The following is a 24,469-nucleotide window of genomic DNA, read 5'->3' as shown; positions in this document are numbered from 1 at the left end:
ATCAGCATATGCTAGAAACATCAGCATACGCTAGAAACATCAGGATATGCTAGAAACATCAGTATATGCTAGAAACATCAGTATATGCTAGAAACATCAGCATATGCTAGAAACATCAGTATATGCTAGAAACATCAGCATATGCTAGAAACATCAGCATACGCTAGAAACATCAGGATATGCTAGAAACATCAGTATATGCTAGAAACATCAGCATATGCTAGAAAACATCAGTATATGCTAGAAACATCAGTATATGCTAGAAACATCAGTATATGCTAGAAACATCAGCATATGCTAGAAACATCAGCATACGCTAGAAACATCAGGATATGCTAGAAACATCAGTATATGCTAGAAACATCAGTATATGCTAGAAACATCAGCATATGCTAGAAACATCAGTATATGCTAGAAACATCAGCATATGCTAGAAACATCAGCATACGCTAGAAAAATCAGGATATGCTAGAAACATCAGTATATGCTAGACACATCAGTATATGCTAGAAACATCAGCATATGCTAGAAAACATCAGTATATGCTAGAAACATCAGCATACGCTAGAAACATCAGCATACGCTAGAAACATCAGCATACGCTAGAAACATCAGTATATGCTAGAAACATCAGTATATGCTAGAAATGTCTGGAAAAACTAAAAAGAAAGAGTATTGCGTAGGTCCTGGAGAAGTGTCGTTCAATCAATTGTTCTTTTCGCGCCCATTTGGCCTTGAATAGGTCACTCCGATCCGCAGCACACGCTGCACACTGTACTTTGAGCCCGTCGGAGAGGATTCTGACGGCGCAGTTCAATCGTGTGACTTTTAAAAGACAGTTGAAAAGTGGAGGTTGAGAAAAGATTGCCGCTAATGGGCACAGTTTAGGCTTAAGGGGAGAGATGTAATCGCTTTATATAGAGTCGGTATTATCTTTGTGAACCTGGCTTCAGCTTAGTCACCCTGATGATTCACAGCGCGCCGAGCAGGCAGCGCTGTCAAAAGCAGTATGAGCTGAAGGCTGTACAGTGTACAGGGTACAATCTTTGTTTGTTTATGATTGAGTTCCCACAAGCACTGCAAATATGCGGCTCGAAACACATGGAAGAGAAGTTTGTTTGAAGGACACCATTCATGTACAAGCTCGCACGCTTTACAGAACAAACAAATTTAGCGAGTGGACAGCACAGATTAATGCTTTCCCCGTCAGATGTCAGCCAGGATCTTGATCAGGATTACCTAGCAGGGGTAAAAACTTTTTCAAAACATCAACTAGATTTTCAAAAGGAGGAAACGTGAACAAACAAGAAGCGAGTAAACCAACCGGCGAAGGGCGGACAAAAATGTTGTTGTTGCGGTGTCTTTAGCGGTTCTGCATTAATACTTGAACAGGGACTTCAGTCATATTCCACTGTCGAAATGATGCCGAATAAGCTGACTGTATGTATTTTAATGCAGTGTCATATATTGTTGGTGTATGAACCACAGCGGGGCAAGTCCAAGACAAATTTCCCTGTGGGACAATAAAGTTTATCCTAGTCACAAAACTCACCTACTGTGTGTTTTTTGGTAATTTGGCGTTGATTGGAAAAAGTTCTCGGCTTCTGTGCGCTATCTGTTGAAAGTTATTGAGAGAACTTGTGCGTCCCCAGAGTGACGCTGCTAGCCAACAGTCTGATTGCACAGTTCCATTGGAGTTTGACTCGAGCAGCGAACGGAGGCTGGCTGACCAGACCAGACCAGACTTACACACAGTCTGGCTGACCAGACTATGTGTAAAAACGTACACGGGGGTATCATTCTCGCAACATAAACCAGTCATGGTCGAGATAATTTGTATAACACATTTAAAAACGGAGTATTGCCCCAAAGTGCTTTCCATATTCAATGCAAAAATAGAAACGGTACACACAAAAAGATACTAAACGGAATCATTAAACAGAAATGAAGTAGTAAGACAATGCACAAAATATTAGATAACAAAGAATGACAGCATAGTCAAAATGTCGAGCTCAGTTTTAATGTAAAGCCAATGCGAAGACAAACAGTACTTGAAATTCTCAACAGAAGAGGCCTCCCTGATTTCCAGAGGCAGAGAGCTCGGCAATGGCCCGGTCTCCTCTGGTTTTCGGTTGGACCATTGGCAGTCCAAAAGCAACTGGTCAGAAGACCTCAATGTTCTGCCTGGCGTGTGCAAAGTCAATTCACAATTCACTTAAATACAGTTAAAAACTGGCCCTCTAGCAAAGAACCTCGAGCACCCAAGATGATTTGGAGACATTTGTATCACGCACAGTCGCACATCAGTGATTAAATACTTGTTAAAGTTCTCTAAATTCTTGAAAATACAGTCAGTACTTTTAAAAAATTCTTGGGGAGGCCCTCCGAGACCCCCCCCCCCATGATGTACAACACTGGGGTTTGAAGAAAGTGCTGCCTTACTTTGGGCCACTGACGTTCAACCAGTGGCCACGTTGACATGGAAGAAAACCCCACCACAAAACTATATTTCCTATCTCTGCTTTAGTGATCGAGAAAGCAGAGTGCCTGGAGAAAACCTATGCAAACACAAACAAGCGCAAACTCCACACAGAAAGTTTGTTTTTTCCCAGATACCCTTCCGCACACCCCAATTAGTTTATCCGAATTTAAGTTTCTACTGGATTTCCTGTGTTATGAAAGGCGCTGCAAGACCTAGTCCGTCTCCAGAGCTGAAAACACCCTGTTCCACCTTGTGATGTCATTATGTGGTAATCTGCATGTTTTTCAAGCCTGTACCTTTTCACCCAGACTCCCCCAAACTGATTCTCTTTTCAGCGCTTCCACATTTATATTGTGTACAGCGTTATTTATGCTTTGTCTCAACAGCAGATCTTGTAAATAGGTCCAATCGCTCTGTGTGATATTTTGTGCAATATTACTTTCTGACAGACCCTGGTGTTTTCGATATAAATGCGTAAATTCGTGTCGGGGAAAAGTGCCAGGGCGACATTTTTCACTTAGCAAACACATCCCGGTGTTTCCAGCTAAAATCCACTCAGACAGAAAATAAGGTTTAGCGGCAGATCAAAGAGAGCCTTGCCTCTTATTTCACGGATCACCTTTTTCTCCCAAAGGCTCCGCACGCCTGCGACCGACTTCCTGGTGAACTTCGTGCTGCAGTTGTGGTCGATTTTGAAAACAAAACATCTCACTGCAACATGTTCTGAAAATGACAGCTTGAGTTGACACATTTTCAAATCGCAACATGCTAGCTGGCTTTGTACAATTTTACAATGCAATTTTAAGGCCCTGTATAATTTTAATAGTACAATTGCAAAAGATCTCGTAAAGATTTGTAGGAAAATGTATAGAAAGTTTCAACAAAACCTGCAGTTTGGAACATAAGATTGTATTTTTACTTCATTTATTAAGTGACTAAAGTCAATCTGTGATATCATGTTTGAAGAAATGTAGATGAAATGCCTGCTGGAATCATGTAAGACATTTAAGGCCTTAACTAGCCAAATCTTCATGGTTCTAAGTGCATCTCTTTAGTCATAGCTCTGTAGCACACAGGCCACGGCCATAGGGATGTGTTGGATTACCTGTAGCAAACAGTGACCAGCACTGTTGAACCTGAGACCAGGGATTACAAAATGCTGAGTATGTGTGTTTTCTTTATAATCTCAAACACTATCAACACACACAATATCTCCATCAGCGTCAACATTGTGTTGCTTTTTTCAATCACATGGCACCAGTGTATAGCACGCTACAATGATGACGAAACCTTCTGTTGGTCTGTAAATGCAGTAAATTAGAATAACTGCCTTGTATAAAATTGCTCTCTCAAAATGGCTGTAGCAAATGTCTTGAAATAGGCCTCTGTCTCTTTAAGAACCTTTGAAACTTTCCGACAAGCCCCCTCCACACTCTGTCTGTGCATCAGTGGGGAGGGGGCTCTGCTGAGGGGCAGTGGTTGGTTACTCGGCTGGTGACGAAAACTCGGAGGCGTCTCTAGGAGGTGGGGGCGTTCCTAGGAGGACTCAGGCAAACCTATCCCTAAAATGGCTGCCATCAGACTTTTCATAGATTACTCAAAAATACGTGAATGTGCCAAGGCAACACTTCAGGCATGTTTTTTAATGAGGGAATGACATAATAACATGATGTAAAGCTTGAAAAAGTCGATTTTGCATAATACCCCCCCTTTAAAGGCCATTCTGATTTTTAAATCATTGATAGGGGAGTACCTCAGGGTTCATCACTTGGTCCTCTATTGTTCTCAATATTATTAATGATCACTCCCTTACCTGCACAGACTGTAATATATACAATACCATTATTTATTGCTCATAATCCAATAATATTCAGCACTCCCTTCAGTGTGACTGACTTTTCTGGTGTGGTTAGCGCTAATACAAATGATCTGTTTCATCATCTGGGGAGTTTTGCTTTGGACATTCCTAAAAAACAAGTAAAATCAATACAATCGTTCACATACTGCGTTACTCTACACGTGCCTATTCCCGTTCGGAGTTGTTTACGGCGCTCCCGTTGTGTCCTCTTTTCGTGCGCGGACTTTCTTTCCTATCAGCGCGCCATCTCCACCTGCTGATTGTCTCCGGGAGGGAACGCGGCGCTGGCGGAGATGAAGATGTAAGGGGAGGACGCGACAAAGGCGTGTTGGCCCCAAATTGCTATCGATTCAGCCGTTTGAAGCGTGTTCGGCGGGAGGTTAAGTGTTAGCGAGGGGTTCAGGAGGCACAAATGCAGCGTAGGGTTTAATTTAAAGTGGCGTCTGTCTTACCTCTCCTTTACCTTCGCATATGTTTGAGTCATCCTTACATATTTCAGGGAGTTCCCTTTTCGAAGACCTTTATCCCACGGCATTCTATCGCAAAAGTACGCAAGCGCTTCAATCGACTTCATCTGTAAAGCGCTTTGGGTGCCTATTGTCGGTGGAATGGAAAAGAGTTCAATAAATGTGCACTCTCCATGAAGCAGTAGGTGGTGCTGTGCTGTTATGTACAGCCAAACGCCACTGACTCAAGGCAGGAGAGACGCTTTGTTCCCGCTGTGTTGCCATATGGAGGCTAAATTTGGGGGTGCAATTTTCTTGTTTTAGAAGCTGCTAAGTTGCTAAATCTTATTTAAACGGATTTGTATCGTCTACCTCTATAGCAAATACCTTCATTCAAATAATCATTTAACTGCACAACTTACACTTGTGTTGGAGTAATATTTGACCATCAGTGTCTGCACTTTTACTAAACTAATGAAATCAAGTACCCTGACCACTTCTGCTCGTAGCGGAGTGGAATCCCTTTTGCCTCCTTGCAGTATAATTTTGTTCACAATTGAAATTCGTTTAGCTATTACTTTAGCATTTAAATAATTTCTGTGGTTTCTTTATCATCAACGTTTTATAAGATGATGTTTAGTGGCCACTGGATGTGATTCCGACCCAACAACAAGCAGAAACTTCACTGAATTTGAATTAGCATTTAGCTGCGAGGCTTTTAGATGCTAATTTGTAAGTAAGTAAGTAATATCTCCAAAGGTCTCCACGTTCAATAATGATTTCCAACTAAGCTTTGACGTCATCTAAATGTGGTCGATGGTTGACAACGGCTGAAAACATCTGGATTGTACATACTTTGCCATGTTTGATGGCTAATGCTAATGGCTATAGGAAAACAAAGGGTGGAGCAGGCTAGCGAATTCTGAAATGTCTCCCGGACTAGCCGGCTTTCTAAGTGTCTGCACACGTTAGGATCGAACGCCGCTTCTCCGATATGAGTGATAGCAAACCCAGATGTAGGCTAAAAACAATTAGCATGATGAAGGCTATTACTTCAAACGCCGGATCGCTCTGCTCCCTGAAAGCTAACACTTTTACATGAAGAATCCAGATGTTAGGATTGTGTTTACCATTTAAAATTAACAAGCTCTTGGGAGTTTAAAGATCAGAAACACAAGGTAAAGCAACATACTGTTACTAGCAATACATTCTGGGAATGTAGCATGAATTTTTGCTTTCCAGGATCCTGCACAGATTCGCTTTGCCAGGAAGTTATTGTTAATTTAATTTGACATTTCTTACAGTAATAAAATTCAATACTCATTTCCATTGTGTGGCTGTTTCTTTGGGCCGGTTTGTCGAACGAGAACCCTCCGGGTGCGTTCGCTCTGATGCGAGTAGCGGCCTGCGCAATAAAACATTAAAGGCATTGATTGGTAACGCGTCCCGATGTCTTTCTACAAATATTGATAGGCAGGCGCCGCGGTACTCTACCTGTAGTAAAGTGATCGACCGAGAGGGAAGCGAGCGCGGCGCAACGAAGTCAGCGGCAAACAAGATGTGATGGATTGTAAGAGTGGGTCGATCATCGCGCCTGGTCGTATCTGAAGTCGGACCGTCGCTGGCACCTTACCGCAGGAGATCAGGGGGGGGCAGGCGTGGATTGATTCATACTTTGCAAGGCACTGCTCGGATGGACATGGAGGGGGTGAGACAGATGTCGATAAAGACCTGCACAGATAGGTGTAATTCCTATATTATTCTGAAGCTATGCATAAAATAAGAAAACACGATTCCCAAAGTTACATGTCTCTTCACCTAAAAATAGAAAGTAAAAGTTTTTTATGATTGTGATTACTCTATTCTCCAATAGTAGTGAAAGTGTCGGTCCCTCCATGTCCCATGTGATGCCGGGGGACATGGAGGGACCGACATGAGAATGTAAAACTTCAATTACAGAAAGAGCAGCAGTGAAGCGTCTCCTTAGAAACAGGAGTTAGGACACAATATTATACATTGTATACAATATTATGTTGTTGGGTTTTTATGCCTCAAATGCAATAAATCTATGAAGTTAGCATTTAATTAAAAAAAATTGAAATTTAATAAAATTAGAATTTTTGACAAATTGGCCAAAAAAATTGGACCAAATGAATCTGGAAAATGTCTTCAAAACATACAGCTGACTGTGCTTTGGATTATACTTCATGTATATATTTTTATTTTACTTTTTTTTTTGGCATAAAAAAATACAAAATTTGGATTTAATGCTGATTTGAAGCAAGTATATAATACAGGGCCCTGGCAGATAATGCGTCATTCTCTAACTAAATGTAACTTTATTGAAGCAGTGGGACATTATCAAAATGGGTGGGATCGGGGGCACAAAGGATGAAATGGCTGTGCAGTGCGTAACAATGTATAAAATATTGTCTTTTCAGCAAGAAATAAGCCAAAAAAGCTGAAAAGATGATTTAAAAACCCCAGATAACAGTAAGACTCAATAATCCTGTTTGTATATTTTTTCTGTAAATATGTATTAAAAATAAATGTTTTCTGTGACAGGCTCAAGGCCCACTGAAAACACTTCCGTGACCCACTTTTGGGTCCTGGCCCACCAGTTGAGAACCACTGCAACAGAGGGACAGGCAGTCACCCTAAACTCTCAGCAGTGCTTCCCACGAGCCTCAATTAACAAAAAAGAAAACAGGGGTTCGAGGTGTTTACATCGCTGTGAAAACGCCCCCTAGTGGCCATGTGTGAATCCAAACAGCATTATAGAATCACATTGCCTGGAAAAGTGCTGACTCAGCGCTGGACTACTACATTTCCAGAGCAGAAACCAATCCGTTTGTTGTCGTTACTCTGTTAATATTCGACCAGGCTTAGGAATCACAAAAGTCACCTACCGTCGACGTGTTTTTTTTGGTCCTACCACATAAAAGCACGAGGACGCTTAAAATACAGGCAAAATGCTTTTCACACATGCTGGAGCACAATGCAAAGTGCGGGGAACAGCTCGGTGCAAAAAGCCACTGTAACCACAGAAACAAGGTTCAACTAAGGTGACGAGTACAAACTGGATGTGGCTGGTATTTTACCTGCCTTGGACTAAAATTATTTGGAACAACAACTAGTTTATCTGCCTTGGAGATACTGTGCGATTGTAGATTTTAAAAAGTATCATTTGCCAAAGACTAGGATCTTTGCTTGTGGTCAGCTGTGGTTTTGTTACTCTACAGTTGGAGGCTCGAGTTGCGGCTGGTCACGGAGATGTCTCTGAGACGTCCCCTGGAGGTGAGGTGAGTCTCCAGGCCGGTGAGACGGGCCCTTTACAGTAGTGGCTGCTTTGGCCGTGAGAGAGACGTCTCCAAATTTGTGAACTACCTTCCTTTGCAAAGCTCGTGCGCCTCGAATTGTTCTTGTTACAAAGTCCTATTTTCATGCCCAATTCATCAAAGAGATCATTAAAAAGCGATCCCATCTCCGAGAAATTGGAATGTGTCGAGTTGATTCATCAAGCCTCCTGCACGTTTTTTTTCTCTTTTTACATTAGGAGTTATAACATTGCCGCGGTGTTGCTTGACTTTCACTTCTTGGTTATTAGTTTCTGCCTCTAACCCATCTATTCAAAATGGCAGCTACACTTCACGCCTTATTAAAGTCAGCCGCTGCTCCTGGGGTATTTTGTTTTAGATGGAGTTTCTCTATTTGTCTCTTTGGCGGCGCATTTTACTTACAAAGAGTCTGCATCCATTCCAGAGGCTGCCGCGTGACTCAAGATGCCGAATTAGTCTTTCGCCTGGTTCGATTCCCGGATCATGACAGGGCCTTTCAGGAGCTGTTTTAGGCGATAGTGGTTCGTTCTTCCACAAATCCGAAAGGTCAACGGCTCCAAACAATCTACGACAATACAAAAGTATTTTAAGGCGAGACACGGCAGGTGAAAACATCGATTTTTCATGCAGTGGTCAATGATGGGCTTTTTAGTTCGTTTTCTCCCATTACATCTTGGTTTTAGTGTCAGAGTAAAGAAAAAAAAAAAAGGCAAAACTCACCCTTTTGCGATGCTTATTTGATGACGTTATGAGAGCGTTTTCTGGGAATGACCACAACATCGCAACGCACTGGCCGGTTTCCCACGGTTAGTCATCCACAAAGACTGACATGTTTGGTATCCACGGGTAGCACGAAAGGCGACCGAGATGACGTTGTAGTCCAAGTACGGTCTTTTACTTTCTTGGAGACAGCAGCAGATACAGTAAAGACAGGATCAGATGCACGGTGTTTTCCTCACAGATTCTTGAAAGAAAATCAGGTATAGTGTTTTCTATAGTGTCGTTTTCTCAAAATGATGTTTGTCTTTACACTCTTGCAACTGCAACAACACTTTGGTAGCTCCTACGGACTCCACGCTTTCCGGTCTTGGACTTGGACAGTGTTTTTGAAGGTTTTTATAGGAGGATATTGTAATATCTAATCTCCTTGGGCTGAAAAAGTTTGAGAAACAGTGCTGTAAAGTGATTAGAGAGCCTAATGTTAGGGGAAAAGTGTGTGTCAAAAACACTCAACTGCAGTATTTTCTTTTACAATTACAATTTGATGGAATGCTTGCAAATCTTCAAAAGTGAAATATGCTCACATTTTTGCATTTGGCTTTAAAATGATAGTTTTGGGGAATTAAAAAGCCTTACATTTGGCTTGTTGCTACCTGTGTAAACCTTGAACTATATATAACAGTACAGGACCATGAATTTAAGCCTGGATCTGTCCATTGTTTAGATTTAGTCGCTGAAAGTTTAGGCAATTTTGACAATTTGCTTGCAATATATTTTTATTAACTTGAATTTGTATCAGTAATGCACAGCAACAGTTTCAATTCGAAATCCCCAAATGATTATGTTATTTCCTCCCATTCACCTGCGATGTCTGGCCTTACAGTGTTTGAACTTTCCATGGCGGCACCTGCGTCAGCCCTTGTTTAACTCCGGTAAGTGGGTGCGTCCCCCGAAGCGCCTGCCGCGACACCGATAGACCCACTCTCGGCTCTTTTATGTCCGCGGCCGTCTGATCTCCCGCTCTCCTCCTTTACCTATCCCCAGCCGCACGCTCCACATCAATAAACGGCGCGGGCAGCACAAATATTTCATCGGGACGCATTCCATCAACTCCAACGGGTTCCATCAAGCCGGGGCCCCCCGATTTGCATTTCTTAAACTAGGCTACTGCAATGCATTATGCAACACTGGCAACGGCGCCGGCAGAAAGTCGCGCGAGTTGGGGAACATATTTGAAAATCTAACACTTCATGGATTGCGTTTTCCGGCCATTGATTCCAATAGAAATAACCGGCTTTTCATGTCGGCTCCGGCTCAGCGCTTTGAATATTTTTTCCAGGCAATTTCAAAATCTTTCTTTTATTCTTTTCTTTTGGAGAAGAAGTTGGTTTGTCTCAGTGTGAGGCGGGGAAAGAATGGGCCACTCAAAGTACTGGGAGGAATTTAAAATATTGTGTGACCTTCTTTACAACCTTTAGTTAAGCGATTCCAAAGGCTGGCCATTCGTTCCTAGCTCCGACCTGCATATGTGACCCGGTTTTGGGGCATTTTGAGCGGGACATAGCTTGTGAATGTGTAGTCTGTGTAGTCTCCAAAGTTTCCAACAATGAGTAACACATGGAAATCTGATCATATTTGGAGAAGATGTGGCAAGTATGAATTTAAGAAATGGAAATATGTCAAAGAGAGGAATCGGCCTCTAAACCTTTGGGCTGTTCTCACCTCTCTCGGAGGGACAATAGGCCTCATTTACATCTCATTTAGAAAAGCTATTCCGCTGTATAGCTCCCCCTGTCGTGTCATGTGTGTGGGGTTTCAGAGTTCACTCACTCAAACACACAAACAAAGCTGCCTTTTTTGCGTGGCATTTGTTCGCTAAAGGATGTGTCAACAACGCAAACCAAAGCAGCGGTGCCTCCTCCCCAAACAACAAAAGGAAAACAGGAGATGAGGAAGCTTTTTTAAACGCTGAAGCTGCGTGGCCAAAGTGGTGTCCTGTCTGGGAAGCAAAGCAGCGTCTCTGTCCCGCTGTCGCTGCTTTGCTATCAAGGCTCCAACATCTCCCAAATCAAGCCAGTTTGAACCTACAAGTTTACGCTTTTAAATATACCAATACTGCAGCTTAAACATGTAGAGGCTTCTTCGTGGCTTCAACTGAACAATTGTGCAACAAAGCGAAAATCATCAATTCTTTTTTTTCCTCGAAACTTGGGCTTCCGACTTGTGTCTCTTGTTCTCGCGACGGGTCACATATGTTACACTGCCTGACCAAAACTTAAACGTTGAGGTCACACTCATATTTCGTCTGACCGCTTTTAGCTTTGATTACAGCACTCATTCGCAGTAGCCTCATTTCAATAAACTTCTGCAATGTCCAAAATACCAAGTGTTGCGTACATTTTTCACAACGTTCTTGTACCGGTGATGAAAGAATGTGACCACTGCGCGAAGCCTTCTCCAACACATCCCAAAGATTCTCAATGGGGTAAAGACTGGACTCTGTAGTGGCCAATCCATGTGATGTCTCATGCTGCCTGAGCCACACTTTCACAACGTGAGCACCATGAATCCTGGCATTGTTATCTCAGAATATGCCTTTACCATCAAGGAAGAGGAACCCCACAGATGGAATAACCGGGTAGTTCAGGGTGTCCAGGTCATCAGTGGATCTCATTCTCTGGGCACATAGTGTTGCTGAGCCTAGATCTGACCAACTGCAGCAACCCCAGGTCCGAACGGGGTCGGCCCATTAGTCCGACAACCCATTAATGCAACGTCTCATTATTCCGAAAATGTCCCATTGAGTAGGGGTAGAAAGATAAAATTAGGTTCGGGCAAGAGTCCACTGACCTTAAGGTTAGGGCCAGTGGTTGTATATGGTTCTCTAATCCACAACACAACTGGGTTAGAGATGGCGGACTTATGGCACCTCTGCTCAATGGTAAATCTTCGGAATAATGAGACGTCGGAATAATGGGTTGTTGGACCAATGGCATGGAACCGATCAGAGCAGTTAAATTCAGGGTGACACTTCTTTTTTGCCTTCCTGGTTAAGCTACCTTCCTGTTGTTTGGCCTAAATTTCTTCTAAAACATGCCCATAAATTAATGTGAGAGCTAGATGAGTTGGAGTCATGGTTTTGGTTTTGGACGTCCTTCGTTGAAACGGTTCTGTAAAATATTGCAATGTCATTATGCAATATTCTGGACGGTATTGCATTCATTTGTCACATTGTACGACCCTATTACATCAGCTTTGATATGCTTGCACATGTCAAATCCCCCCCCCCCCCCCCCCCCTTTACCACACAGCTCGTCTCTGCCTTTCCCCTCGATCCGGCGCTGAACCAACTTTATCACAGAGAATACCCATGGTTAGCTCCCCAAAGTTCGCCGGCCTAACCCGTAATCCGGGCTTCCTCGCCGCGGCTCCACTCTTGTTAGCCTGCGCTGCCGCCGCTAACGTTGCGACCGGAGTTCGACCTGATTTGGCCGACAGAGTCCTTCCAGAAAGGTGTGTGTGTGTGTGTGTGTGTGTGTGTGTGAGTGTGCGCGCTCTTCGGCTGCTCCCCGTGCTCATTGGTGTGGAAGGCAGCGCTCCGTGTGCTAGCAGTGGGAGCGCTCACTGGAGAATAGGGATCAGGTAGTGCTGTCTTGTTGGTTTCATGTGCTACGCCGGCTCCTCGCGTCTTGACAGTAAGCAGCAGTGTGTGTTCTCCGGGAAGGCAGGCCGCGGTTGGGATTGTCGGGGCGGGTGTGAAACATCAAGCTACACGTGTACGAGTTATGTTTGCAAGCGGTCACAAGGACGAGGATGCCGGAGAGGGCAGTCCCCGGGTACAGGAGATGGTGTTGAGCTTCTTAAAGTTCATTGTGTCTGCTTGTGTTACTAGTCAAACATTCAGAGTTCATTTGGTTAGACACTGAAGATTTCAACATCTCCTAGTTATTGAGTTAATGTGGTAAGACAGGAGGAACAAGAGACACCAGTGAGAAAATTGTGAGAACATGGTTATTTGTGAAATTCAATTACACTTACAATATTTCATACTTTTATAACTTACCTTTCGTACAGCATGACAATACATGTTCTGTTTTATAGGTTGAGTTCAAGGCATTCTGGAATAGATACGGCACACCTGTCAAGTTTTGGATTTGAAACTGCGGGAAAATTTTCTGGTGCCCGCTGCGAGCCGTCCCACCAGCCCCAATCAAGCTCCAAGACGGTTGAAAATATGGTCGTTTCCCGGCCAAAACGGGAGACTTGACAGCTGTGCAACTTCAGGACAACTGCCACTCAGGCTTCTGCAAGTGGCAGTTCGTCAGTGACAGCCTTCAGTTTGGAGAGGCAGAGGAATGGTTTTTAAATATTTGATTATAATACGGGAAATTTACGGGCTATATGATAAGATAAGCCTCTATTGATCTCACAATGGAGACATTCTAAAACTAATACGGGAAGACGGTGGGAAAGAAGGGCAACATACAGTAGTTTTCCAGCCAAAATGGGGCACATGATACAGACAGCATCTTTGCAATTGCCCATATATGGTCATTTTCGAAGCAGCCAGAGGGGGTAAAACAAAGAAGAGAAAAAAATAAAGAACTTTCTCCCATTTCTCCACGAATACTTTAACAAATGCTGAATATATTTTTCTACTAAATAAAGATACAGAGACATGGAGAGGAGTAAAGTGGTTCAACAGCCCATAAATACTTAAATGCTGACCATGAAGTTATGCTCGCTACATGCTACGAATGCTAATGGTAGCGAAGAGATGCTAACGAGTGCTGTTAAAAAACATCCATATGGACCCGATTTTGGCTTGACTTTATTGGTGTGTGATAAATATGTTTATCCTTCAGAAAACGGCTAAAGAGAGTGAAAAAGTTGTGATTCCCATGAGAGGTTTTCGTCCTTTCATAGCTTTCTCAGTGTATTTTTCCTATAGCTATTAGCATTAGCCATCAATCATCTCATCGAGGGAGATTCCTCCTCTCCACTTTCCTGGTTAAATAAACCAATTGAAAAAGTCAGCATTTTAATGGTTACCATAGCTACCACAATAGAATTCTTAGCAGCACAACTCCTCTCAAGGTTGTTGTGATGCGATGTGATTCCAACCTATTGACAATGTAACATCTTAGATTGAAAATTGTACGAAGACACAGGTGACTTGTTTATTACTGGGCTTCTCCTGTTGCCACTGCTGATGGAGAACGGCATTTCCAATCACCAATCAGGAGATTGAATCGTCCACATTTGGGGGAATGGATGCGTGTGATACCAACTGAACTACTGCCACAGGGGCCGGTTACTGCAACAGTTTGGATCCAGAGTCAGTTCTCCACAAAATAGAAAATTCTTATCTGCAACAACAGACAACCAATTTTAATGAATTAGTTTGCTGGGGAAATGGGGACTAAACCAGCACTAAACCAAGACTAACTCAGGTATAGACGAGTAATTATTGCAGATCTTCCATAACTGTCTTGAATATGGCGATAACATTATTGTTGCAATATTTGTGTAAACAACTTCGTGCCTTTAAATTATTAAAAGATTCATTGAAATAAATCAAAACCTATGGCTACTGGTCGCACTGCTTCATGACCACGACAGTAGGAGCCGACATTGTCCGCCATTTCTACAGTACCTCCATATATGGGCGGCAAAGCAAGCTAGTATATCATTTTCCATTAGATAGCATTGCACTTAGCACACATTGGGCCAGATCTTGTGGCGGCGCACGGGGCGGCGCAGGCTCTTGGCGAATTATTTTCGGAGTGGCGGCACTGTATGTGCCATTCGCCTCCGCCACCTGTGAGGGGGCGTCACAAGAGGAGGCGACTGCACTGATGGAAACACGGCTGACATTCACTTCCTCGTTTACATTGCGCTGTCTTGCGTTCTGTCTTAAGCCTTAGACTCTCACAGGTCAAATTAAAAACTTTATTTACCCCATCGTGAGCTAAACGATGTTCACGTCTCGAGAGAAAAAGAGCTACAGCGTCCGCTGTGGCGCGGATCGGCCCGCGCTTGGCGTGAACGCGAAGCAAAACAAAAGCACATGTTCGCCCCACACAACCACTCTCCTGGACGCGGAGTCGATCTGGTTGGAGGAAAATCTGTGTTTCCTCCCACTTAAATGCGCTAAGTCTGGAGTGGCAAGATCACAAAGTGGCTCCTACTGAGCGCAAAATGTCATGCTATCGTCTCCGTTTTGATGCACAAGATCGGGCCCCTTAACTGTAAACTGTAAAGCCTAGTTTCTATTTTTTTTTTTTTACTTTCTACAGCTAGATATTGCTCCTGTAATAACGCTGGGTTACTTGCAATTAAAGAAACCAGTCTGGTTTTTGTAAGGTACATTTTAGAAATCTTGTCTACTAATGAGGGCCGGACTTTTATTGACAGACTGTTAGCATTAGAGCTACGATCGAACTGCACACTCCACGAGGGCCAAGTCTACAGTGAAGATCCCGCCCTTATGTCCTTTTTAGGAACATGCTCTGTCAGAGCAGGGTAAGAGGAGTCTGCAAAGCTGCCATGGATTCCCTTTCGAACATATCATTATGGTACTTATACTTATATAGGCCCCTAAAGTAGTGGAATAAGACTTATTGGGCCAGATCTTGTGACTGGCGCAGTCCGTGCGCAACTCTAAACGCAACGTGGTACACGCGCGATCTTGCATGTGGCGCCGGTTTTGCGCCACAAAGGCTGCGCTGCAAGGGAGAGGGCGTTATTTAAGAAAAAGAGGCCGACTGAGGCGTGGTTCATTACAAGCAGCACTACTCTTCTATGGCAACCTTCACATTATGTTCCTCTTTACATCCCACTGCCTTGTCTTCTTCCTTAGAATCGATGTCAAATTGAAAACAAAAGCGAAATTGCCTTTAAAAGTCTGTTCGAGCGTAGGATACACGGCTTACTTTCTACAGTAGATCAACACCACAACACAACACCAAAACAACAGTATTCCATAAATAAACCACACATGCCTTCAAGTGCCTCAACACCACGTCTGATCTGAGTTTTAAGGTGACATTTCCATCGTGTGTCAATCTTTACCTCCTGATGATGCTCCTTGTGTAGCAACAGCTCAGGGAGCAGAGCAACTTTTTTTTTCTTTTCCAATTCAGCCGCTCCAAGAATCCTGCAGCTGTAGCGCAAATGTTCCAATACGCTACAGTTTTCTTGCAACTGCTACATAACTCTGTAACTCCTCCGCAGCCGATATGACAGTTTCTGATCAGTTAAATCCTGTACATTTCGTAACTTTGCGCATTCGAACGGTGTCCAACGCGAGGCTGCTGCCTCTCTGTCCCCGCCCGCTCGTCTTGGATCTGCAGCGAGTGGCTGCATCAGCGGAGGGACAGTTTTATTTCTTTAATCTTTACTAAACATTGCGCGTTGCATCACGCATGTAACGCGTTTACAAGAGAACCCCCCCCGCTACCCACCGCCTTCCGCAGGTCTGGGGAAAGCATGGGGAGGGGGCGGCACCACAACATCGCAATGCGAGTCTGTCCCCCCCTCCTGTCCTGCCCACTTTTTGCGCCAGGTATGACACTGAAGATTGCAAGGAGCGCCACCCGTCTGCGTACTCGTCTTCTCTACAGCCTGCGCTATGAACCACAAGATCTGGCCCATTTTGTCCTTTACTTTATTGTAACAGCAGACATTTGTTGGGAAAAATGCCATGCTTCGAATTACAAAGCTGTTTTACCATGAACCTGCAGCTAGTTGTCATTCCTCTGAGGAACTAATGTTAAAAATGTGTCAGGAAAGTAAAGACTACTACAACTAACAGTTTAGAATTGACATGTTTCTTTTCCCATTTGTCGTGATGATGCTTAAATTGTCGACTGGACTGGGTTGGTTGAGTTGAGGACGTTTTTTTGCTTCTATTCACAGACGCTTCCCCTGAGCTCTTGTGGTCAGAATCTGACACTGCACCCAAGCTAAAGCGGTTACAGGGCCTTTAAAACTGTTTAATTACAAAATCAGGACCAGAATACGGCTATAGTGGTATTCATTTGGAGAAAACCATGACTAAAACTCAACTTTTGAACAAGTTTAAGTTACCCCAGGTTTTTGTTTTTGGGTGTTTGCAAAGGGAACAGTGATCAATTGTTGTTTATGTATATTGAATTGAGTGCCGGGTGTTTTATCTCACTAGGTTTAGTTTAGTTCCTCACATACTGTCCCAACTATTCCCAAATACAAGAAGCGCCATTGAAATCTGAGACTAAACCTCGAGCCAACATCTTGTTAGCTCAGCTTAAATATAGAAGAGCAGATTCACGGCCCCCGAGGTGAAAAATGCATGAAGAGCCAATTCAAACATCAGCCCAGTCCAGAACTTATACTGTGAATCAGAGCGGCGCTGGAGCTCGCATAAGCCATTAGACAGGACTTTGACTGCAGCCGGTGTTAATGACAAAAGCATTGAGAGCACCACATCCGCCAACACGAGTCCCCGTCAGTCCCGTTTTTGCGGATTCCGCCAGCGCGCTCATTAAAACGGTCCCCAGGTATTAATGCCCGTTTCATCACCAATTCAGACGCCGTCGCCGCGCGGCTCGGTCCCGCCAGACAAGACGTGCCACTTTGAATCACAGATGGACTTTGAGAAGCGAGGTGATTTACTCTAAAGCAGGACGCGCATTCCCTGTTTGCCAAACAAGCAGCTAGCAATGGGTTTGTGGCTTGATTTTCAGTGAGTATAGGAACAAAAAAACAGTTTTAATGAAGGAGATGGACGCATGGAAATTATTTAAATGCCTTTTGCTGTTTCAGTCTGTTCCTACAAATGCTGCTTGTGTTTGCCAGCAGTGTCCCCGATTTGTTTGAATCGAGTATTTTATTAGTTATTATAATTTAGCTTCACATCCCTTTTTGCCAGTGGAGTCCAGGCATTTTTTGCAATCAGGAAATTAGCGCTAAATTACTCGTGCCAACTTTTAACACCCTGGTTTCTAAAGCCATGATTGAATACTCCTTATTCCATAAAACTAAGGAATCATTTGCCTGTAAGCCTGTCATATCAGTCATAAAACGTGAAATACCAATATAGGTTCTACAAAACTTAGATACAGTGTAATATAGGGACCTTTAATTTCCACCATAGCATGCGGGTGCATCACTTCCCTGGCGGCACTAATTTACCCTTCGCCTCGAATTAGCTGCGATCCATCTTACGGCAGTACGTCAACGTCAGCCGCAGCAACAGAGCTCGCGCTCAAAATATCTGCATTTAGCCGCCACGCGCTGATATCCACATGTGTGTCAGGTTCATGGTGCACACAGTACAGTATTTAGGAAAACCAGCAGTGATGTGTGAGAAATGGTTGTCAGCATTCAGTGATGGCTCTAATGGCTCGTCCCAATGTTCCAGCAGCTCCAACATTTCATTTTCTTTTGATTTAGGGACTTAAGACTTGTGTTTTGGTATTTCTGTTTCCTTTCTTTGTATTCTTATAACAAGGTACAAGTCCTAACTTCACCTTTTTAACAAAACAAGGTTCTCAAGAGATAGATACCTTTAAATATCATCAGCCTCCTTGCGCAAGTGCCTTGGGTCTAGAGCCTGTTTGATCTTGAACTACTCAGTACTCTGAAATATTTCATGAAGTGATAGTTGGGCTAACCCTGAGCTTCTTTTACATAACAAAATCAACAGACTTTCCTTTATATACTTGATTGGTTTGCAGATTCTGTTTAAATGTTCAGAACAAAATGAAAATTCCTCTAAAATGTGACTTATGCATGAAGAAATGTAGAAAGCCTTTGGCGAGTTATCAATAAAGGGCTAGAGCACTACTGGTTGGAGATTCATGTTTTAAGGCTTTTGGAATCCCTATAGCAATGACTCACAAAGAAGCTGTTTCTTCAGTTGTAGCAAGTTTCCTGATTGGCTAGGAACAGTCACGGATATGTTTCCTATACAGTTCATGCCGCAATGCGTAGATTCTTGAGTCAGTACTCTGTAGTTTAGTGTCGAACGTTTCGCCTCTCATCCAAAAGGCTTCGTCAATGTTTCGCCTTTTGGATGAGATGCGACACTTCAACTACAGAGTAGTTCTCTTCAAGAACCTTCATTGAAGATGGACGCCTGTACGACTGAGAGCCTACACAGACATTAGACATCAATGTGTAGAGTATAATTAAAATTTGTCCAAGGAAATACTTCGGCCATCACGCATTTAGTTAATACACTGCCTGACCCAAAAAGAAGTGTCCACCTGGATGTAACTAACTGTTCTGATCAATGATTAATGCTATGCTTCAGCAAGAAGGTCCCGGGTTCGATTGTGTGGAGTTTGCATGTTCTCCACATGTCTGCATAGGTTTCCTCTGGGTACTCTGGATTTCCCTACCACTAAAAAACATGTTCAATAGGTGAATCCTCCAGTCATTTCTGACCACTAGCCTGGCTCCACATCTGGAGATGGGTCCCTGGGTGCAGCACTGCTGCTGCCCACTGTTCCACTGGCGACCCGTTTTCACACATGGATTGGCCGCCACAGAGTCCAGATGTTCACCCTATTGAGAGTCTTTGTGCTGGAGACGGCTTTGCGCAGTGGTCGCTCTCTCCCATCAGCGATATAAGATCTTAGTGATAAGCAGTGTTAATTTTGACAACATAGTTTATTTTAGTTTTATACTTAGTCTTTTGACAAAAATGTAATTCGATTTTAGTCTAGTTTTAGTCAAAAAAATATCTTCAATTTTAGTCTAGTTTTAGTCGACTAAATTTAAGACTAATTTAGTCGACTTTGCATTGATAATATTCATTATAATCATATTTAATCTTCTTCTGCTTCATGGAGCTGCTCCACATGATAAAGCTCAGAGCTGATCCTTTGCCAGGGAATTTACATGATCTGAGGCTCTTTCAGACGGTCAATAGAAGTTTGGATGATTTTAGTCGCTACTTTTCATTTTTATTTAGTCTTATTTTAGTCGACTAAAATATCTGGACATTTTAGTCATAGTTTTAGTCTCATGAAAATCTTTTAATTTAGTTTTAGTCCAATTTTAGTCGTCAAAAATAACACTTTGACTAAAATTAAGACTAAATATTTTAGTCGATGAAATTAACACTGGTGATAAGGCGTGCAGCTTTTTTTGTTCCGACACTGCATCTCTATTCCAACAAAACCTAAATCCGGTATCCCCATATTGAAGAATAATAACGACGATAATGGTGGTTCATCCCGACATGGAGGAGCAGCACCTCTACTCCGAGCTCCTCCTGGGTGACTGAGCTCCTCACCTTATCTCAAAGGGAGCGCTCATTCATTTGACAGTGGAAGCTCATTTTGTGTCCTGGATCGCGTTTTTTTCCGCTCATGACCAAAATCTCACGTAAAACGACGCTTTCCCTTTTCATCACAACAGTCCGAAACCTGCACCGATCCGCCCGTCATCTGCCACACCGCTCTCTCTCTCTTCAACAAGACCCCGGCAACAAGACCCAGGCATCGCAAGTCACCTCCACGGGTGACTTGCGAATCCTGTTTCCTTCCTCAGATGTGTTATCGTAATGTGGCGTCTGACTTGTTAATTTACGTTCCCACCTTTGTACTCGAAAGCGCTGCATTTTCCCTAATTAAACTCATTGCTGTATCAACACCAGAGCGAACAGACTGATTTCGAAGTCGTCCGCGTGGGAAGGAGAGAAGTGGGCCCGATCAAAAGTCAGATAACTGTATTTGAATTATTCATAGGGTGGAAGTATTCCTCACATAATGTTGTCACTCCCCGGAGAAGAGTCATTCAACTTTAATCACTCAGCGCAGATAAGATTCAGCTTATTAACTCGGACAGATGAAAAACGCTCGGAATGGACTTCATCACACTGTTTGTCAGGTGGATTTAGATAAATGGGGGAAAAAGTTTCAATTACACGTTTTTTTTCATTGCCCAAAAATGAATAATGTGTTCCTCAAATCGCAATTTCTCTCGGCAAACAGTGTGAGTTTATTCGCATTCGTTTCATTTTAAAATGTTCATGCTAATAGTTTCTCGCATCAGTGCTGTACATACGCTGTAGACGTCATAATGCGGCCTCATCTGTTCAAGGTAATGCCTTTGGCATCATTTTAGACTCGAAACTAAGCTTTAAGACACACATCAAAAAGGTATGCCATACAATAAAATATAATCTGTTTAATTCATTGACAATACAAGGAGCTAAAAAGTACTTCAATGCAAAGATATTACCTCACTTACTCTATGGTGTATCATGCTGGTCACAAGCCAACAAATCCACAATTAAACCTTTAGAATCTCTTTATAAACAAGCACTTAGGATTCTAGATAGGAAATCGCGACAGTATCATCATTGTCAAATATAAAATGCTCAATTTCGAATATATAGTTAAATCAGCCAATCTAAAATTACTATTATAATAATGTGGCACCTCCACCACTAAAAAAGTTTGTCCAATTAACATCTGATCAGATGGTCAGAACAACAAGGTCAACAGTCAATGGCCAATGTACCATACCAAAACGAAAAACAGCATTAGGACAATCAGCATTTTCTTTTAAAACTATCTCTGAATGGAACAAAATTCCATCTGCACTAAAATTATGCAAAAACTTAAAACTTAAAACGATTTTGCATGGGTGTGAAACAACATTTTCTGGGAAATCAAACATGTCAGCATTAAAGAAAACAACAACAGCAACAACTAAATTTGACATCTGAGAAGGGTAGGGGTGGGCATAGACTATAGAGGAACACGTTTTCCTTTTAATAAAATGTACTTTTTTAAAATTTGTATATAAATGTAAATACTGTCTGTAAATATTGTGAACTGTATTTTTCATGCTTTTTGTAGTGTTTTGTATTTGTCTGTCTCGGGGAATGAAGATGGAAATTAGCTCCAAGAGCTAAAGTCTGGTACAAAGCATCTTTTCATATGCTGATTAATGCTCCTGTACATGTCCCTGTCAAATAAATAAAATAAATGAAATAAAGGTAGGAGACTGCGGAATCCACGGGCCAGTTCCAGTCGACTGAAGAACAGTTTCATACACCAGGCTATCAAGAAGCTGAACTCCCTCCCTTCCCTGCCCTCCCTGTGCTTCCACCCCTTACTCCCAAACCCCCTGCTCCACAACCAGGACGGGAGAATGAACTATTTCGATTCATTGTGAAATGAATTGACAAATAACATCTTTGAGTCTTGGAATCTTGAATATTTTTTCCCCGCAAATAGCTGCAAATGTGATAAAACGGTCTGAGTGCCGCCCCTAAAGGCCGTGGCCATAATTGTCCACAGCAAAATTCACAGTACATAATGCATTTAACAGGAACAGGAGAAGAGAGACACATTCTCAGCCGTATTACACCGATGCCGATCTGCAGCATCCCACTGCTGGCGGCTTTGAGTGAAATAGGATGATATGTCCACTATAATTTTGAACTGTAATGGTAGACGTTAGCCTATGCTCACCATTTTTCGTGAAACCTGTCTTCGCGGTCGATTCTTCCTTGTCCCTCCTGTCGTCTTTAAGGGCATCGGGGACTCGTTTTAGTCCCCTGCCAATCTCCCACAACTGTTTGAGTCCAGCGGCCACGCTTCCATCGGCCCGGCTCAGATGGCGACTCCAGATTAGGCCGTGCACATAGAAGGCACCTTCAGCACAAGAAAGCTTCCACAGTGTCGGGGCTGTATAGGGGCTTTGCTGTGTGACCAAGTTTCAATTGAAAGATGACTAATGTTTGCGGTGGTTGAATTCGCAGTTGTAGTGGTAGTGCTAGTTCCAGTATAGCGTTATCACTTATAGCATCAATAGCGGTTTAAATTGTGTTGATTCCAACTGGGGGCTGCTTTTGGGCACCTAAGCGTTGATGTCGATGAGTTATTTAGTGTTAATGAGCCTAATTATAGAGTTATTTAGTGTTCATGAGTGTGATGGCAGTTATTTAGTGTTCATGAGTCTGATTATAGAGTTCTTTAGTGTTCATGAGTCTGATTATAGAGTTATTTAGTGTTCATGAGTCTGATTATAGAGTTATTTAGTGTTCATGAGTCTGACGGCCGAGTTACTTAGTGTTCATGAGCCTAATTATAGAGTTATTTAGTGTCCATGAGTCTGATTATAGAGTTACTTAGTGTTCATGAGTCTGATTATAGAGTTACTTAGTGTTCATGGGTCTGATTATAGAGTTACTTAGTGTTCATGAGTCTGATTATAGAGTTATTTTGTCTTCATGAGTCTGATTATAGAGTTATTCAGTGTTCATGAGTCTGATTATAGAGTTAGTTAGTGTTCATGAGCCTAATTATAGAGTTATTTAGTGTTCATGAGTCTGATTATGGAGTTATTTAGTGTTCATGAGCCTAATTATAGAGTTATTTAGTGTCCATGAGTCTGATTATAGAGTTACTTAGTGTTCATGAGTCTGATTATAGAGTTACTTAGTGTTCATGGGTCTGATTATAGAGTTACTTAGTGTTCATGGGTCTGATTATAGAGTTACTTAGTGTTCATGGGTCTGATTATAGAGTTACTTAGTGTTCATGGGTCTGATTATAGAGTTATTTAGTGTTCATGAGTCTGATTATAGAGTTATTTAGTGTTCATGAGTCTGATTATAGAGTTATTTAGTGTTCATGAGTCTGATTATAGAGTTATTTAGTGTTCATGAGCCTAATTATAGAGTTATTTAGTAATCATGAGTCTGATTATAGAGTTATTTAGTGTTCATGAGTCTGATTATAGAGTTATTTAGTGCTCATGAGTCTGATTATAGAGTTATTTAGTGTTCATGAGTCTGATTATAGAGTTATTTAGTGTTCATGGGTCTGATTATAGAGTTATTTAGTGCTCATGAGTCTGATTATAGAGTTATTTAGTGTTCATGAGTCTGATTATAGAGTTACTTAGTGTTCATGGGTCTGATTATAGAGTTATTTAGTGTTCATGAGTCTGATTATAGAGTTATTTAGTGTTCATGAGTCTGATTATAGAGTTATTTAGTGTTCATGAGTCTGATTATAGAGTTATTTAGTGTTCATGAGCCTAATTATAGAGTTATTTAGTAATCATGAGTCTGATTATAGAGTTATTTAGTGCTCATGAGTCTGATTATAGAGTTATTTAGTGTTCATGAGTCTGATTATAGAGTTATTTAGTGCTCATGAGTCTGATTATAGAGTTATTTAGTGTTCATGAGTCTGATTATAGAGTTATTTAGTGTTCATGAGTCTGATTATAGAGTTATTTAGTGTTCATGAGTCTGATTATAGAGTTATTTAGTGTTCATGAGTCTGATTATACGGTTATTTAGTGTCCATGAGTCTGATTATAGAGTTATTTAGTGTTCATGAGTCTGATTATAGAGTTATTTAGTGTTCATGAGTCTGATTATAGAGTTATCAAGTGTTCATGAGTCTGATTATAGAGTTATCAAGTGTTCATGAGTCTGATTATAGGGTTATTTAGTGTTCATGAGTCTGATTATAGAGTTATCGAGTGTTCATGAGTCTGATTATAGAGTTATTTAGTGTTCATGAGTCTGATTATAGAGTTATTTAGTGTTCATGAGTCTGACAGCAGGATTATTTTGTGTTCATGGGTCTAATTATAGAGTTATTCA

General features: G+C 42.1%; 1 protein-coding gene and 1 long non-coding RNA gene across 3 annotated transcripts in view; both read left to right on the top strand.

Annotated features, from left to right (window-relative positions):
* lingo2 (leucine rich repeat and Ig domain containing 2) overlaps positions 1 to 24,469 on the top strand; it is a 536,443-nt gene that overhangs the window by 349,660 nt on the left and 162,314 nt on the right. The window lies entirely within an intron of this gene.
* Positions 10,589 to 24,469, top strand: part of LOC306963695 — a 221,374-nt gene continuing 207,493 nt past the window's right edge. The window contains exon 1 of the long non-coding RNA XR_013792920.1: positions 10,589 to 10,664. This is a non-coding gene — a long non-coding RNA (uncharacterized lncRNA). The remainder of the gene's footprint in view (positions 10,665 to 24,469) is intronic.

The sequence above is a fragment of the Gobius niger genome, assembly GCF_951799975.1.
Source record: "Gobius niger genome assembly, chromosome: 5".
NCBI lineage: Eukaryota > Metazoa > Chordata > Actinopteri > Gobiiformes > Gobiidae > Gobius > Gobius niger.
This window is presented reverse-complemented; position numbering and strand designations above follow the sequence as displayed.